The sequence below is a fragment of the Cetorhinus maximus genome, chromosome 9, assembly GCF_964194155.1.
Source record: "Cetorhinus maximus chromosome 9, sCetMax3.hap1.1, whole genome shotgun sequence".
Lineage (NCBI taxonomy): Eukaryota > Metazoa > Chordata > Chondrichthyes > Lamniformes > Cetorhinidae > Cetorhinus > Cetorhinus maximus.
This window is the reverse complement of record NC_135887.1, coordinates 36,097,071-36,113,963: the sequence shown is the minus strand read 5'-3', so window position 1 is coordinate 36,113,963 and position 16,893 is coordinate 36,097,071.

Genomic DNA, 16,893 nt, shown 5'->3' with positions numbered 1-16,893 from the left:
GAGAGACGGACCCTCCATCAGCACTGCACCTCAGACATATTGAGGTAGCTGCATCGCCGCCTGTAAACCCTGGCAGCAGGATAGTGGCGTATTTTGCGGCCCCTTCCGCCTTGGACTTCCTGTTGGCCCTGCGCCCCTTGTGCCTGTGCCTGATCTCCAACAGATTGTTCCCCTGGAGGCTGAATTTGGACTCCTGGCCTCCGCCCCCTTCTGGCCCTCTCTTTCTCCTCAGAGGAGGAGGTGCCTCCGGTGGAGACCACAATCCCCATTCCCAGGGTAAGGGAAGGCTGTCTGATACCTGGAAGGCCCCAAGTGTTATGATTCCTCTACAGTCCTGAACTGAAGCCTGTTTTTTCAGTCAAAGCAGCTCTGAAGGGAAATCAAGTTGTCCTGTTCACACAAGCAAGTAGCAGTAAGTAAAAAACTAAAGTTCCAACTACTCGCATGAGCACCACTCACCCCTCTTAACCCTCCCGAGGTTTTTAAAAATGTGGCCTTCCCGCCTGCCCGTTGCACCCACGCGACGCACTGAAAATCATACAGGCGACGAACAATCGTCTTCAACTGCTGCCTCAAGGGCCTTAACTGACCCGTTAATTAATGGTGGGAGCACCTCAGAACTCATAGCAGCCCACCTTCCAAAATATCACGATGGCGTGCGGTATGCACGCCCGACATCATCGCACGTCATTTTACGTGTCAGCATGTCGAGCCTGCTCCTGCACGCCAACTGGAAAATTCTGGCCCAGATTTTCCTCCCTGATAGAAAATGGTTTTTCCAACAATGCGGTAATTTCATGATCATCACTACTGGGACTGGCATTTTGTTCCAGATTTATTAATTAATTGAATGTAAATTTCCCCCGCTGCCATGTTGGGATCCGAATTCATGTTTCCAGAGCATTAGTCCAGGCCTCTAGCTTATTAGCCCAGTAACATTATCACTATGCTACCATTTCCAGTTATTGCAGCATTGTTGGTTACATGGAAAATCTGAGTGTTACCGGTATTATTATTATCAGTGCAATTTTATTCAGTTACTATTAGAGACTGGTGAAATCTAAGTTCCTCACATTTCTGGTTTTTCCCTTCCCTGTGAATTGCACCTCTCTTCTTCGCCTGTTTGCAGGTGGCTGTCTGGTTCTTGGAATTTCGTGTACATCAGTTGCTGGCACAATTCCACAAGTAAAGATATTCAACTAAAGGGGTTCCAACTAATATAAGATAAATGTAATAATAATGCAGATGTTCTGTGATCAAACCTCTAGGAATAACCCCAACCATAATTATGTGGAAAGATGTAATTTTTATTTTGGGGCAAGTGACCTAGCAATAGATGTCAAAAAGTTTTGCTTACTAGCTGTGGACCTGCAACATGTACATCAATTAAGAATCTGTTGCACCAGCCCAATCTAAACATTGCACATATGATGGTTAATCTAAGTTGTTAAAGAACATCTGAGCCCAAAAGCACTCATTATTGTGGAAAGGTTCAAGTTGAACCAGAGAAAGAAAAGAGGTGATGCAACTGTTTCTCAGTTTATAGCTGATCTGTGGAAATTATCCAAAACGTGTCACTTTGGTGGATTTCTTGATGATGCAATAAGAGATCACTTTGCAATTCAAAGGAAATGTTGATACAGAGGAAACTGTTCGCTGTTGACAAACTAATGCCTGCTAGGGCTCTTGAAACAGCACTTAGGTTGAGACATGGGATGCTAGACATGCCAAAGATTATAGTGTCACAGTGTCCAACAGCTCCAGAGTGAGTTGAATTGCTCAGCTATGTTGGACATGTGGTGAAAATAATTATCATCCATATCAATGTTTTTTTAAGAAGATTAAATGCCATAACTTCATAAAATTGTGTGACTTAGCTAAATGCTGCCAAAAGCTTGTAGGTGCTGCTAGATTGAAGGCAGGGAGAAGAAAAGAAGGTCCTAAGCCATATCTGTGAGGAATCAACAGTAGAACAGGCAAACATCCAATGTCCATTATGTCAATAACAATGATTCCAAAAGGAACCTGAAGAAGAAACCATGCCACAATGTAAGATTAGATGAAAAAAAGGTACATTATCCTGTAAATTCTATAACAAAAAAGGAACTATCCAGTGACTTTGCCGTTTTTTCTCTTCTGGAAGCATGCTGGTCTGAAGGCAGGTTCAATTTGTGCTGACATAAACACCTCACCTCCACAGTTAAATAACCCTGTGACATTTATTGTACAGTATTACAGCTGCCTGCCATGGAACCCTAGTACCTTCCACACAGGAAAGAGTAAGGGAACAAAAAAAACCACAGGAAGAAATGGGCAGCTTGTCTCCAAATCTAACAGGGTTATCATCACAGGAATCAATAATATTGAGTCTATATTTGTATATGCAGTAACCTACAAGAGTAACACAAGAACTAAAAAGCGGGATTAGGCTGGATAGCTCTTTTTCAGCTGTCACAGACATATAGGAACACAGGGCTTATGAGCAGGAGTAGGCCATAAAGCCCATCAAATCTGTTCTGCTATTCAATTACATCATGGCTGATTTGACTGTGGCCTCAACACCTTGCTGTGTTCCTCCCATAACCCTTGACTTTTATAATTGAATTTTATGATTATTTACTTATTGTTTATTTCTATGATTCTATTGAATACAATTGAGGCTACTGTCTGTATCAATGGCACTAATTGTGAATTTGAATCAAACACTGGGGTTGCAGTAATAAATATGCTATGGAAAGTATATGAGGAAAGGTTTTGGATAATTGTAAATATCTGAGAAGATGTTCTGGATACACATTGCTGACCCTTAGTAAAATAAAGAAAATACTAAGGTAAGACAAAACAACTGTTTGCAATTGTAATTTATGGAAAAGTTTCCATTTTGATACGCCAGGATTTGTTTCCTAGCCAAACATTATGCTGTGCTATCTCAAAGTTTTGCTATGTCCTTTAACTCAGAAAGATTTTCTGGGAGCAAATGTCAATGTTTCAAAGGTAAACAAGCTTTTCAATCTTGAAGGGTCCAGGCAGAGTAGATTGGGAGAAACTATTCCCATTGGCAGAAGAACTGAGAATCAGAGGATACAGATTTAGGTGATTGGCAAAAGAATTAAAGGCGATATAAGGAAAAAACTTTTTACGCAATGTTATGGCAGATGGATGGTAAATGCCAAGCTGCTCGAATCCCAAAGGGAAACTTGAAACAAACTGCCAAAACTGTTTTGCAATTTGTATATATTTCGAGATGCCTGCCTTGAATTCAGTGGTAATAAGACCACCAAGTCTTATAAGTTTCTTACAAAACTAAATTAAATCTTTATTAATAGAAGAAATGATTTTAAGCATATCATAGATCTATAAGTTACTGCTATGATAACTTCTAAATCCCCTAATTAATCTAAACCCCAGTTACACCTCTGTTATGGCAACAGTGAGACACATTGATTTTAAAAGACCCAGGCAAAGTAACACACAATTCCCTGAATAGTCGTATTCGAAGTGAGTTATCTTACCTTAACTATCTTAACTGTAGACAGCAGCTTGAGGCTTAGATGCTGGAGGCTTTTTCACACTTGTTTTAGATCTTAGAATTCCCACCCTTACACGCAACCTTCGCTCCTTTTTACATATTTTCCCCTTTGAATGCAAATTCCCATTGTTTCACTATGTCTTTGGACTTTACCTCTCTAATAATAAACTCTATCTTAGTACCAATTTTACCAATAATCTCTGGGAAAGATAAACACACTGTTTCTTAACTTCTCCTGGCTAGGTGTAATATTTCACTCCATCTTTTGAATTCAATCTAGTCTGGTTTATATGGAGTGCAATTGTTCTCTTTACACCTTACATCCTAAAACTTCCCCCTTGTTTACCTACTTAACATTTCAAACCTAGCTGATCTTCTGATACATCAAAGCCTTCAGATCAGCTGCCTTTAATTCAATTAAGTCCCACCTACACACACGCATAGACACAGATCCCACTGTTACTTTATTTTAAAACAAATTCCAATAATATTCTGAAAATTATTATATTTCCTGACATTTTCCTCCTTATTAAAACATTAACCATCATAATTTAAAAAGACAGTTTCATTTTCTGAACCCATATTAGATTACCTCCCATACTTATTACACCATTACATTACCAGATGCATTAATTAACATAATATTATATATACAAATCTTTGGTATCAACTGAAATTATTCCAGTCCAGAGTTCAGGTTCTAAATGTCCAATTTTCCCTTTAAGCTTCAAACTCTTGATAACGCATTTGCAATCAGATTTTCTTGTCACGTCACATGAATAATTTGTAGATTAAATGGTTGCAGTAGTAAACTCCATCTGAATAGCCTTGCACTTCTGTCTTGAAATTTGTCCAGAAACTTTAACGGATTGTGGTCTGCATAAACAGTTGTTTCTGATGAATTGTTTGCAACATAAATTTCAAAATGCTGCAATGTTAACACCAAACCCAAAGTCTCCTTTTCAATCGCTGAATATTTCTCTGTAGGAAATTCAACTTCGGTGAAAAATACCCTATCGGTGTTTCAATTCCAGTGTCATCTTCTTGTAACAGTATGGCCCCAATGCCTATATCACTTCCATCAATGGCCAACTTAAATTGCTTGGCATAATTGGGTGCTGCCAAAACTGGTGTTGTAGTTAATACAGTTTTCAAACTGTCAAATGCCATCTGACACTCCTGTGTCCAATGAATCCCCTAGCTCTGTTTTTAATAGTTCAGTCAATGAAGCAACCACACTGCTAAAATTTGGTACAAATTTCCAATAAAACCCACTCATACCCAGAAATCTCAAAACTTCTTGTTTTGTTGTAGGCACTGGGAAATCCACTATAGCCTTGACTTTCACATCTCTTGGAGCCACCTTACCATGTCCAATGGTATGGCCTAGATATGTAACTTGCGCTTTTACAAATTCACTTTTAGCCAAGGTCACCAACAAATTAGCTTCTTGTAATCGAGTAAATAATTCTTCCAGATGTTGCAAATGCTCCTCCCATGTCTAACTGAAAATTATCAAATCGTCAATATACACAGCACAATTGCTCAGACCTGCAATTACTTTGTCAGTCTTTAAAATGTTGCAGGTGCATTTTTCATACTAAACTGACTTTAAACTGATATAGTTCATCTGGCATCACAAAAGCCAGTATCTCCTTTGCTCTCTCCAATAACAGTGTTTGTTAATAATCTCTTAGCAAGTCAATCTTTGTGATAAATTTTGATTGTCCTACTTTCTCAATACAATCTTCTAACCATGGTATAGGATATGAATCCGCTTTTGTCACTGCGTTCACCTTTCAATAGTCCACACATAGTCTTTGTGTTCCATCCGGTTTCAATGCCAGCACAATAGGCAAACTCCAGTTACTGCAACTAGACTCAATTGTATCATTTTGAATCATGAATTCAATTTCTTTCTGTTCTTGTGATAACTTTGCTGGATTTAATCGAGAAGGATGTTGCCTTATCAACAATGAAACTTCTACACATACATCATGTATAGCTAAATTTGTCCTTTCCAGCTTATTCCTACAAATATCTTTGTGTGACCGCAATAGCTTCCTCAAATCACTTTGACACTTGTCTGGAAAGTAACTCGATATTACATTTAAATTTTCAAGTACCCCCTCATTATCCAATTTGTTTAGAGGAACATTAATTTCAGAATCCTGCATTTCTGCCTCTTTATAATTATCGACCACCACTAATGCCTCCTTTTGGTCCTTTTCCATGTCAAAGTACTTTTTAAGCATACTTACATGACACACCCTCTGATTCTTTCTTCTATCTGGAGTATTTACTAAATAATTTACATCAATCAGTTTCTTTTCAATCCACTAAACCTATCCTTTAACGAATCAACCAGTATAGGTAACAGAACTAGCACTTTCTCCCCAGCAACAAAACTACGAGCTATAGCTTTCCTATCTGCCTTCATTTTCATCACTTGCTGTGCTATCTTTAAATGTTCCCTAGCTAACTCACATGCTCTATCCAATCTCTCTCTGAAATTTGATACATTATCCAATAGAGTAGTTTCTGAATTTTGACCCACCAATTTGTCATGAATCAATTTCAGTGGTCCTCTCACCTCATGACCATAAACTAGTTCAAAGGGACTAAAACCAGTCATTGCATTAGGAGTACCCCTAATAGCAAATAACAAGAATGGAATTCTTCCATCCCAATCCTGTAGATAATTCTGCCTATACGCCCTCATCATAGTTTTTAAAGTTTGATGCTATCTTTCCAAAGCCCCATGGTAAGCTGTTGACTTAAACTGTTTTATCCCCAAACTGTTCATTACTTCCTTAAACATCTCTGACATGAAATTTGAACCCTGATCTGATTGTATTTCCTTAGGTAAACCATATCTTGAAATAATTTCATCAATTCTTCCACAATTTTCTTTGTTGTAATATTTCTCAAAGGTCTTACTTCAGGAAACCTGGTAGACACATCTATTATTGTCAGTAAGTACTGATTTCCACTTTTAATCTTAAGGAGGGGTCCTACACAATCAATCATGACCCTAGTAAAAGGGTCTTCAAATGTTGGAATGGGAATTCAAGGTATTGGCATAATCACTGCTTGTGGTTTCCTTGTCACCTGACATGTGTGACACATTCCACAGAATTTGACTATATCCCTATGCAATCCAAGCTAATAAAGATGTTTTCATATCTTCGTCTGTGTCTTTCTAATCCCTGAATGTCCCCCCCATTGGAATTTCATGAGCTATCCTCAGAATCTCATTTCTATATCCAAATTGCATTATAATCTAATGTACCTCCCACCAGCTTTAGTTGGCTGAAACATAAGACCTCCATTTTCTCATTAAAACATTACTCTTAAGATCTTAACATTATTGAATACATTTTGCCTCTGTTTCTAAATAAGCTGTCTGATATCACTGTGTTATTTGTGAATCCTTTTTCTATAACTCCACTAACTGCCATGAGTTAAACACTCCAGCTGCATTGTCTTCCAGTCTTTCTTCCTGAACAGCCTTACCAAACACAGTGTCAGCTAATTGGATTTCCAATTTTATCTCTACCTTTGAACTTCCTGTTCTTCTTGTTTCAACCTATGAGCCTGTTATCACACAATCTGGAAACAATCAAGGATTCTCTGTCTGCAACACTTCTCTTGAAAACACTTCTACATGCTGCTCAACTATCATAGGCATCACCCACATCTTTGATCCAGTTACATCATTACCCAAAATAAATGGAACCCTGTAATGGGGAATTTTTCCACTACTCCAACAATCACCTCACCTGTTTTCCACTTACTCTTTAAATTTGCCTCCCACAATGGAATAGGTTTAGCATCTCCATGAACCCCACTTATTATCACCTGCCCCTGCAATATTCCCTCTGGACAATAAATATCACTATTCCACAACATTAAGGATTGACTAGCACCTGTGTCTCTTAAAATTTTAACATCTTTGTCCACTCTGCCCTATACACATGGAAAAACTTTCCTTTCACACACAAAGTGTTTAAACATTTCTGCAATCTGCTCCTCAGAATTCTCTTGAGTAAACTGTGAACACATTCCCACTTCTTTACTGATCACCGAATCTCCCTGTTTCACCATACAAACCACTGGTTTCTCCTGTGCCTGAACCTCAGAACCCTCAGTACTTTTACTTTCAGAGCTTTTCTGCACCCCTACAATTCCAACAGATTTTCCCTGCAATTTCCAACATATTGACTTCGTGTGTCCAACTTTATTACAATGAAAACACCTCAATTTTCAAATGTCACTTCTACCCTCAGCACCTTCCTTTTTATTCTGAGAAAAAACTTCCTGGGAATTTCCACCTACTCCTTCTTTTCCCTCACCACTCACCTTCCTTTCATCTTCCCACTTTCTATCCTTCTCTGATTTAAAAGGGTGATGGAAAAAAGGTTTAGCCCTATGAGCTAATTCATAATGATCAGCTATCTCTACTGCTTGTCTTACCGTTTGAACCCTCTGTTCCTCCACACAAGTTCTCACTGCTAAAGGAATTGAATCTTTAAATTCTTCCAAAAGAATTACCTCTCTAAGAGCTGCATGTGTTGTCTCTATTTTTAACGCCCATATCCACTAGTCAAAATTACTTTGTTTTACTCTTTCAAACTCAATATAAGTTTGCCCAGGCTATTTTCAGATTTTCGTAAACTTCTGCCTTTATACCTTGCACTCAAAATAGCCTTTTTTACCACATCATAGTTCACCGACATTTCTTCTGACAGTGAAGCATAAACCTCATGTGCTCTACCCACCAACCTGGATTGTGACAACAACGTCCAGTTTTCCTGTGGCCATTTCACCTATTTAGTTATCTTCTCAAATGAAATAAAGAATGCTTCAACACCCCTTTCATTAAACTTTGGAAGAGCTTGTACAAATTTAAACATCTCCCCATTGGGTTTTAGGTTAAAGGTTTTTACATCATCAGAAGCTTCCTCAGAATCTGAGATTTTTTTTTTAATTTCCAGCCTTTTAAGCTGGCATTCCCTTTCTCGTTCCTTCTCTCTTTCCCTTGCCTCTCTTTCTTTATCCTTCTCTCTTGCCTTGTTTCCAGTTCTAGCTTCCTTTCTTTCCCTTGCCTTTCTGCTTGCTCTGTTTGAAACGCTCTTTCTTTTTCTTTTTCTGCCCTTTCTTTTTCTGCTTCTTTTCCTTTGCTTGTTCAAGCCCATTCTTCACATCTAACTGAAGGAGGGGCAGGAGCGCATCTGACCCACTCAAGTGTCAAATGACACGTGTTGACGTTGGCCAAGCATGCTGACATTAACGTACAGTCACGTGACAGTTGGGCTGGCATACACCCTCATATCTCCATCTGGACTCACATCCTCTAGCGATTGCCTTCTCAACCCTCACCATCTTGAGGCCACTTGCACAGATCAACATGTGTCTCCACACACACTCTGGGTCACCCCCTTTCCCCCAGTAATGCCCTAGCCCTGCAGCCTCTTCCCTTATCTGAGGCCACTTCTCCCACTTCCACAAGCAAGCCAGGGCTATGCAGCTGTTGAAAAGCCACCCCCGCCTTAAGGCTGGTCTCATAGGTAGAGACCTGCCCCTGAGCCCCCTCTAAATCTGATGTGGTACTGCCTCCAAAGCCTGGTGCTGCTGGCCGCAAGTGCTGCCTTAAGCAAGGTAGGCAAACAAGCATCAAAGTCTCGAGTGAACTGCAGCTTGCCAGGTGCACGTCGCTTATGTTCAATTGTGAAACACACCGATGTGCCTGGATGATCCAGCCCAGCGAGCAGGGCTTATAATGACATGCAGAAATATTAAAATAAAGTTCCCAATGTGCAGCGGCAGGAAACGTGGCCTGCCATTAATGGGCAGAGCAGACGATTGCAAACTGATTTCACGACAGCGCGAAACCGTATTTTGGCCTTCCCGCCATATTATCTGCTCACGCCTGGCACCAAAGGGCATGGAAAATTCTGCCTTAAAAGTCGACAAGTTCCTTGGACCAGATGGCCTACATCATAGGATTCCAAAGGAAGCGGCTGATTACTATGGGTGCACTGCATATGATCTTCCAAAATTTCCTAGGTTCTGGAATGGTCCCAGTGGAATCAAAGGTAGCAAATGCAACACCACTATGGTAACAGGGCACTTGGAAATCATAATATGATTATGCAGAGTCAACATGGTTTTATGAAAGGGAAATCGTGTTTGACAAATCTATTCAAGTATTTTTTAATGATTTTTGATGTAACTAGCAGGGTAAGTAAAGGGAAACAAGTGGATGTAGTGTATTTGAACTTTCAGAAGACATTCAATAAGGTGCCACATGGAAGGTTGTAGAACAAGAAAAAGGGCTCATGTGATTGGGATAATATGTTAACATGGACAGAGAACTAGTTAAAAAACAGAAAACAGACAGTAGGAATAAACAGGTTGTTTTCAGTTGGCAGGTTGTTAGTAGTAATAGGATGCCACAAGGAATACTGATAGGGCTTCAGCTATTTACCATCTACATTAATAATCTGTATGAAGGGACCAAGTGTAACATATCCAAGCTTCCTGATGATACAAAGTTAAGTGGGAAAGTAAGCTGTGAGGTGGATGCAGAGAGTCTGCAAAGGGATATGGATAGGTTAAGTGAGTGGGAAAGAAGGTGCTAGGTGGAATATAATGTCAGGAAATGTGAGGTAGGAAGAACAGAAAAACAGATTATTTTTAAATAGTGTAAAACTATTAAAAGTTAATGTTCAGAGGGATTAGGCTGTCCTCGTACACAAAAAAACAAAAAGCTAACACACAACTAGAGCAAACAGTTAGGAAGGCAAATGGTATGTTGCCCTTTACTGCAGGGGGATTGGAGTACAAAAGTAAGGAGGTGTTGCTTCTACTGCCACACTTAAACATAAGAAATAAGAGCAGAAGTAGGCAATTTGGCTCCTTCAGCCTGCTCTGCCATTCAATAACATCATGGCTGATCTGATTGTGGGCTTAACTCCACTTTCCTGCCTGTCCCACCCCTCCATAACCTTTGACCCCCTTGTAGATCAAAAATATGTCTAACTCAGCTTTGAATATATTCAATGACCCAACCTCCACTTTATTTTATTCATTCATGGGACGTAAGCACCATTGGCTAGCCTAGCATTTATTACCCATCCCTAAATATCCTTGAGAAGTGATGGTGAGCTGCCTTCTTGAACTGCTGCAGTCCATGTGGCGTATGTACACCCACAGTGCTGTTAGGAAGGGAGTTCCAGGACTTTGACCCAGCAACAGTGAAGGAACAGCGATATATTTCCAAGTCAGGATGGTGAGTGACTTGGAGGAAAACTTTCAGGTGGTGGTGTTCCCATGTGTCTGCTGCCCTTGTCCTTCTAGGTGGTAGCAGTCAAGAGTTTGGAGGGTGTTGTTTGAGCAGCCTTGGTGCGTCTTGTAGATAGTACACACTGCTGCTACTGTGCACTGGTGATGGAGTAAGTCAAATTTTATAGATGGGGTGCCAATCAAGCGAGCTGCTTTGTCCTGGATGGTGCCAAACTTCTTGAGTGTTGTGGGAACTGCATTCACCCAGCTGTTATGACGCGGCAGATGAAATGTGTCAGGCGGATCAAATCCACGAGGGAAACTCGGGGGATGAGTGCCCTGAATTCAGTAATAATTAGTCCATCAAGACTCTAGAGCTTTTTTACAAAACTAAATTAAACATTTATTAACAAAAGAAAAGATTTCAAGCACATACATAGGTCAACAAATTACTATTATAACTCCTATAATTTATAATTAATCTGGCTTCCAGTTACATTAAGGCAGCAGTAAAAAAAATAGATTTAAACAGATTCAGGCAAGGCAGCGCAATACCCTGGGCAGTAGGATTCAAAGTAGTTTTTCCCAGCTTCGATTTCTGTAGACAGCAGCTTATTGCACAACTACTGGAGGTTTTTCACACTTCTGGTAGATCTGACAATGCCTTCTTTCTCTGACACATAGCCTCTTCTCCTTTATACATGCTTTGCCCTCTTAATGTAAATCCTATTGTTCCCAAATGTCTTTGGAACTTTACCTTTCTCATAATATGAATCTTTTCATGGTGCTAATATTATCAATAACCTTTGGGAAAAATAAACACATTGCTTGGCCTAGCTTCTCTGGCTAGGTATAACATTCTACTATCTTTTTGAAATTCAAACTACCCTGATTTATTTCAAAATGCAAATTCTCCTCACCTCACATTCTAAAACTTCAGTCATGTTTACATACTTAGCATTTCAAACCTAGCTTCTTTTGACGAGCCAGAGCCTCCAGACCAGCTGTCTCCAATTCAATTAAATTCCATGCACACAAACTATCCGAATCCCACTATTAACCTACTTTTACAATAAATCACAATAATATTATGAGAATGATAATACTTTTGTGACACAGGCAAGTGGAAAGTATTCCATCATACCCCTGACTTGTGCCTTGTAGTTGGTGGACACGTTTTGGGGAGTCAGGAGGTGAGTTACTGACCGCAGGATTCCTAGCCTTTGACCTTCTCTTGTAGCCACAGTATTTATATGGTCCAGTTCAGTTTCTGATCAATGGTAACCCCCAGGACGTTGATGGTGGTGGATTCAGCGATGGTAATGCCATTGAATGTCAAGGGGCGATGGTTAGATATTCTCTTGTTAGAGATGGTCATTGCCTTGCACTTGCGTGGCACGAACATTACTTGCCGCTTGTCTGCCCAAGCCTGGATATTGTCCAGGTCTTGTTACATTTGGACATGGGCTGCTTCAGTATCTGAGGAGTTGCAAATCATGCTGCTGCTCTCTGGGGTAGAGAATTCCAAAGATTAACGATTCTCTGAGAGAAGAAATTTCTCCTTATCTCCTTCTAAACGCGAGACCATTATTTTGAAACTGTATCCCCTAGTTCTACATTCCCCCATTAGGGGAAACATCCTCTCAGCATCTACCCTGTCAAGCCCCTTCAGAGTCTTATATGGTCACCTCTCATTCTTTTAAACTCCAATGAATGTAGCCCCAACCTTCTCAATCTTTTTTCATAATACAACCAGCCCCTTTATCCCAGAAGTCAATCTAGTGAACCTTTTCTGAACTGCCTCCAATGCAAGTATGTTCCTTCTTAAATAAGGAGACCAAAACTATACACAGTATTCTAGGTGTGGTCTCATCAATGCGCTGTACATGACTTATGGCAAGACTTCCCTACTTGTATACTCCATGCCCCTTGCAATAAAGGTCAACATTCCATTCACATTCTTAATTACTTGTTGTGCCTGCATGCTAACTTTTTGTGATTCATATACAAGGAGACCCATATCCCTCTACACTGTAGCATTCTGCATTCTCTTTCTATTTAAGTAATATTTTCCATTTTATTCTTCTCGCCAAAGTTTACAACCTCACAGTTTCCCACATTTTACTACATCTTCCAAATTTTTGCCCACTCACTTAACCTATCTCTATCCTTTTGCAGACTCTTTGCACCCTCCTCACAACTTGCTTTCCTACCTAACTTTGTATCATCGGTAAATTTGGTTACAATACACTTTCAGTCTCTTCATCCAAGTCATTAATATGGATTTTAAATAGTTGAGGCACCAGCACTGATCCCTGTGGCATTCCATTCCACCAGTTAGAGTTTGCCAACCTGAAAATGACCCCATTTATCCCAACTGTTTCCCGTTAGCTATCCAACTGCTATCATTGCTATTATATTTCACCCCAACAGCATGAACTCCAATCTTGTGTAGTAACTTATTATGTGACAGGTTATCAAATGCCCTTTTGGAAAACCAAATACACTACATCTACTAGTTCCCCTTTATCCACCCTGCTTGTTACATCCTCAAAGGACTCTCATAAATTTGTCAAACACAATTTCCCTTTCACAAAACTCTGTTTGATTGTATTTTAATGATTTTCTACATGTCCTGCTACCATTTCCTTAATAATGGATTCTAGCTTTTTCCCAATAATAGATGTTAGGCTAACTGGTCTATTGTTTCTTGCTTTCTGTTTCCATCCTTTCTTAAATAGAGGTGTTACATTTGCAATTTTCCAATCTGCTGGGACCTTTCTAGAATCTGGGGAATTTTGGAAGATTGCAGCCAATGCATCCACTATCACTGCAGCCACTTATTTTAAGACCATTGGATGCAGGCCATCAAGTCCTGGGGACCTGTCTGCCTTCAGTCCCACTAGTTTTCCTAATACCTTTTCCATTGTGATATGATCATTTTATGATCCCTCCATTTTGCCCCTTGATTTTCCACTATTCTTGGGATGCTTTTAGTGTCTTCTACCAAGAATATTTGTTCAAACTCTCTGCCATTTATTGTTTCCCATTATTAATTCCTAGTCTCATCCTTTAAGGGACCAACATTTACTTTAGCTACTCTCATCCTATTTACATACCTGTAGAAGCTCTTACTATTTGCTTTTATGTTTCTTGCTTGTTTACTCTCATATTCTAATTTTTTCTCTCTGTTATTTTTTTAGTCATCCTTTGCTAGTTTCTAAAATTTTCCCAATCTTTTGGCATACCACTAATTTTCACATCATTGTATGCTTTTTATTTCAACTTGATGCCATCCTTAACTTCCTTAATTAGCCATGGATGGTGCATCCTTCTGGTAGAATCTTTCTTTCTCAATGGAATATATCTTTAAAGTGGGATTAATTATTTGGGGCATGTTTGAGAATAAAATAGAAGAAAATGGTTTGGAGAGGCTCACCACAATCTTCTTGATTCTATTTTCATGGAGCAGGTAACCACTTCAGGTGGGTGTTCAAGGGGACTAGTATTTTTTTGGGAGGAGAATGCAGATGCAATTTTTTTTCAAGTGCAACTGAAGCAATAAATTTTAAGAACTCATGCTGCTCTTCTCACTGCCCCAAAACAAGTGATAATGCAAAGAAGGACTATGTGTAGTTTTCTGAAGGCAGTTCCTTTTAAACAATCTAAAGCATTTATTTGCCTGAATGTGAACAGGGCAGACTGTGAGAAGCACTCTATTACTGTGGTTGCCTCTTGTACGAAAACCCTCTTCATTCTAATTTCTTCCTTCCTCGTTTGAAGGCACTGTTTCTTGCTCAGATAACATACCTCACGTGAGCTCGGACAGTGACTACAGCACGCTATTGGGTCATGGAGGACATAACAGCCAGGCCTGATCCTGTCCTCACTTGACGTGTGCATACCTGAATTATGCTAATAGCATTCTAGAACAGAAGCTCTTTGATTCTACCCCTCATTTTCCAAGAGGGTCCCAAGGCCAGCAGCAGTACCCCAAGTGTTGCCTAACTGAAATGAAACAACTCAGCACAGATGAGGAACCAAATCTGGGACCCAAACCTTTTTGTTAATTCAATAACACAAACTCGGTTTATGATAGAGGCTGTAAGGCTCAGTATGAAGAGGAAAGGTTTAGGGTTATTGTTCAATAGTGTAAATGTTCACCTCCACAGAAGAAATGAAGTGAGGAAGTTTGTTTGGCATATTGTACTGGTGAATTTAAAATAACATGATTTAGTTATAGTAGCGCCACCTTCATTATGTTCTTCATGGTGAGTTAGAGATTACATAGTTGCAAAGGTAGGAGGTATGCTGGGGTATTTTCACTATTTGGTAGCTTTAGGTACAGTGAATTCCAGGAACAGGTTTTGTTGTAGAAATCTAAAATACTTTCGTAACCACTTCCATTGTAATTTGGGCACAATTTTTAGACAACCACAAATAAGATGATGCAATTCAAATCATGCCACATGGAAAGAATGTAATGGGGTGTTATAAGTGTTTATCAGCTTATATAGTTAAAAACAAGCAAAGGAAAAACCTCCTTCTGACAGCTCCCATCAATCAGTACAATGTTAGAAACACTTTTGGTAGCACCTTTATCTGTTTCAGATGACACATGCATGACTGATAGTGAGAGGCCATTAAAACTAAGTATCTCTTATTGGTATTCATGTTAACTGTTACTTCCATCACTTATACATTTCAAGACCTAGAGAAAGATTTATGTCAGAGAGAATTGACATTTCATATTGTGTAGCTGAAAGATATACACACATGCGAGAAATAATAGGTAAAGAATGCATTTGTATACAAGAACACAAGAATTAGGAACAGGGGCAAACCTTCTCTGAACTGTTTCTATTGCAATTATATCCTTTCTTAAGTAAGGATACTAAAACTGTACACAATACGCCAGATGTGGTCTCATTAAGGTCCTGTACAGCTGTAGCAACATTTCCCTACTTTCAATCCCCTTTGCCCCTTTTGTTATGAATGTTGTGCGTATTCAGATACAGAGCCTTTAATTCTGTGTTTTTGCAAACTCTGGCCTTATCTGCTGGTGCACTCTTAAGTTTATATGCTCTGTCCCCTCCTGCCACACTCTCGTGATCAGTACCCTTAACACTACCCCGCTTTATTGCCTTTGTCTTTAATTTACCACAGCTCATCTCACATGATCCCTCCAACTCGCACCCCACCCCTCCCCACCCCGCTTCACTATTTAGTTGACAGGCCTCCCTACTGTTCTAGTTAATACAACTCACTAGTACACTGGTTCCAGCCCAACAGTACAGCTCCACTTTCCCCAGTACTAGTGCCAGTGCCCCATGAATCGAAACTCATTTCTAATTTCCCACTTTTTTGAATTTGTCTGCTTTCAACTCCTCTGGGTGGTAAATAGTGAATTCACTCTTTCAGCTATTTTCTGCATTGCAGCCTGGACATTTCTGAATTCAGGAGGGTCCTTTAGCATGCCAGAGAGGACAATTCCCATTTCTTGAAAGGATATCCAAATAAGGATAAAAAAGGAACATTTTTCTGATGTGCACAGCAGCAATTCATCCGATTAAATGTCAACTCAGTCTTAAATAGCTAGAACATTTTTCCTTTTTTCTAGAACATTTCATGACATTTGAGTGTCGCTGGTTGGGCCAGCACTTGTAGCCCATCCCAAATAGCCCTTGAGAAGGTGGTTGTGAGCTGTAGTGTTGTGAGCTTCTCGAACCACTGCAGTCCTTGTGGTGTAGCTATACTCACAGTGCTGTTAGGAAGGGAGCTCCAGGCTGTTGACCCAGCAATAGTTAAAGAATGACAATATAGTTCCAAGTCAGGATGATGCATGACTTGGAGAGGAACCTGTAGGTGGAGGTGTTCATTATATATCAGCAAGTTTTGCATAAGCTCAACATGTCAAAGCCACATAATATGTAATGACTATTCTCTGGGATACCAGCAGGCTAGATAGCCTACAGAAATGTATATTTCTCAGAAAATAATTCAGTTTTTTAACTCATATCTCTGATTACTAAAAATATAATTTCCAAGTGCAGCTAACAGTTTTTTTTCAAGTTTAT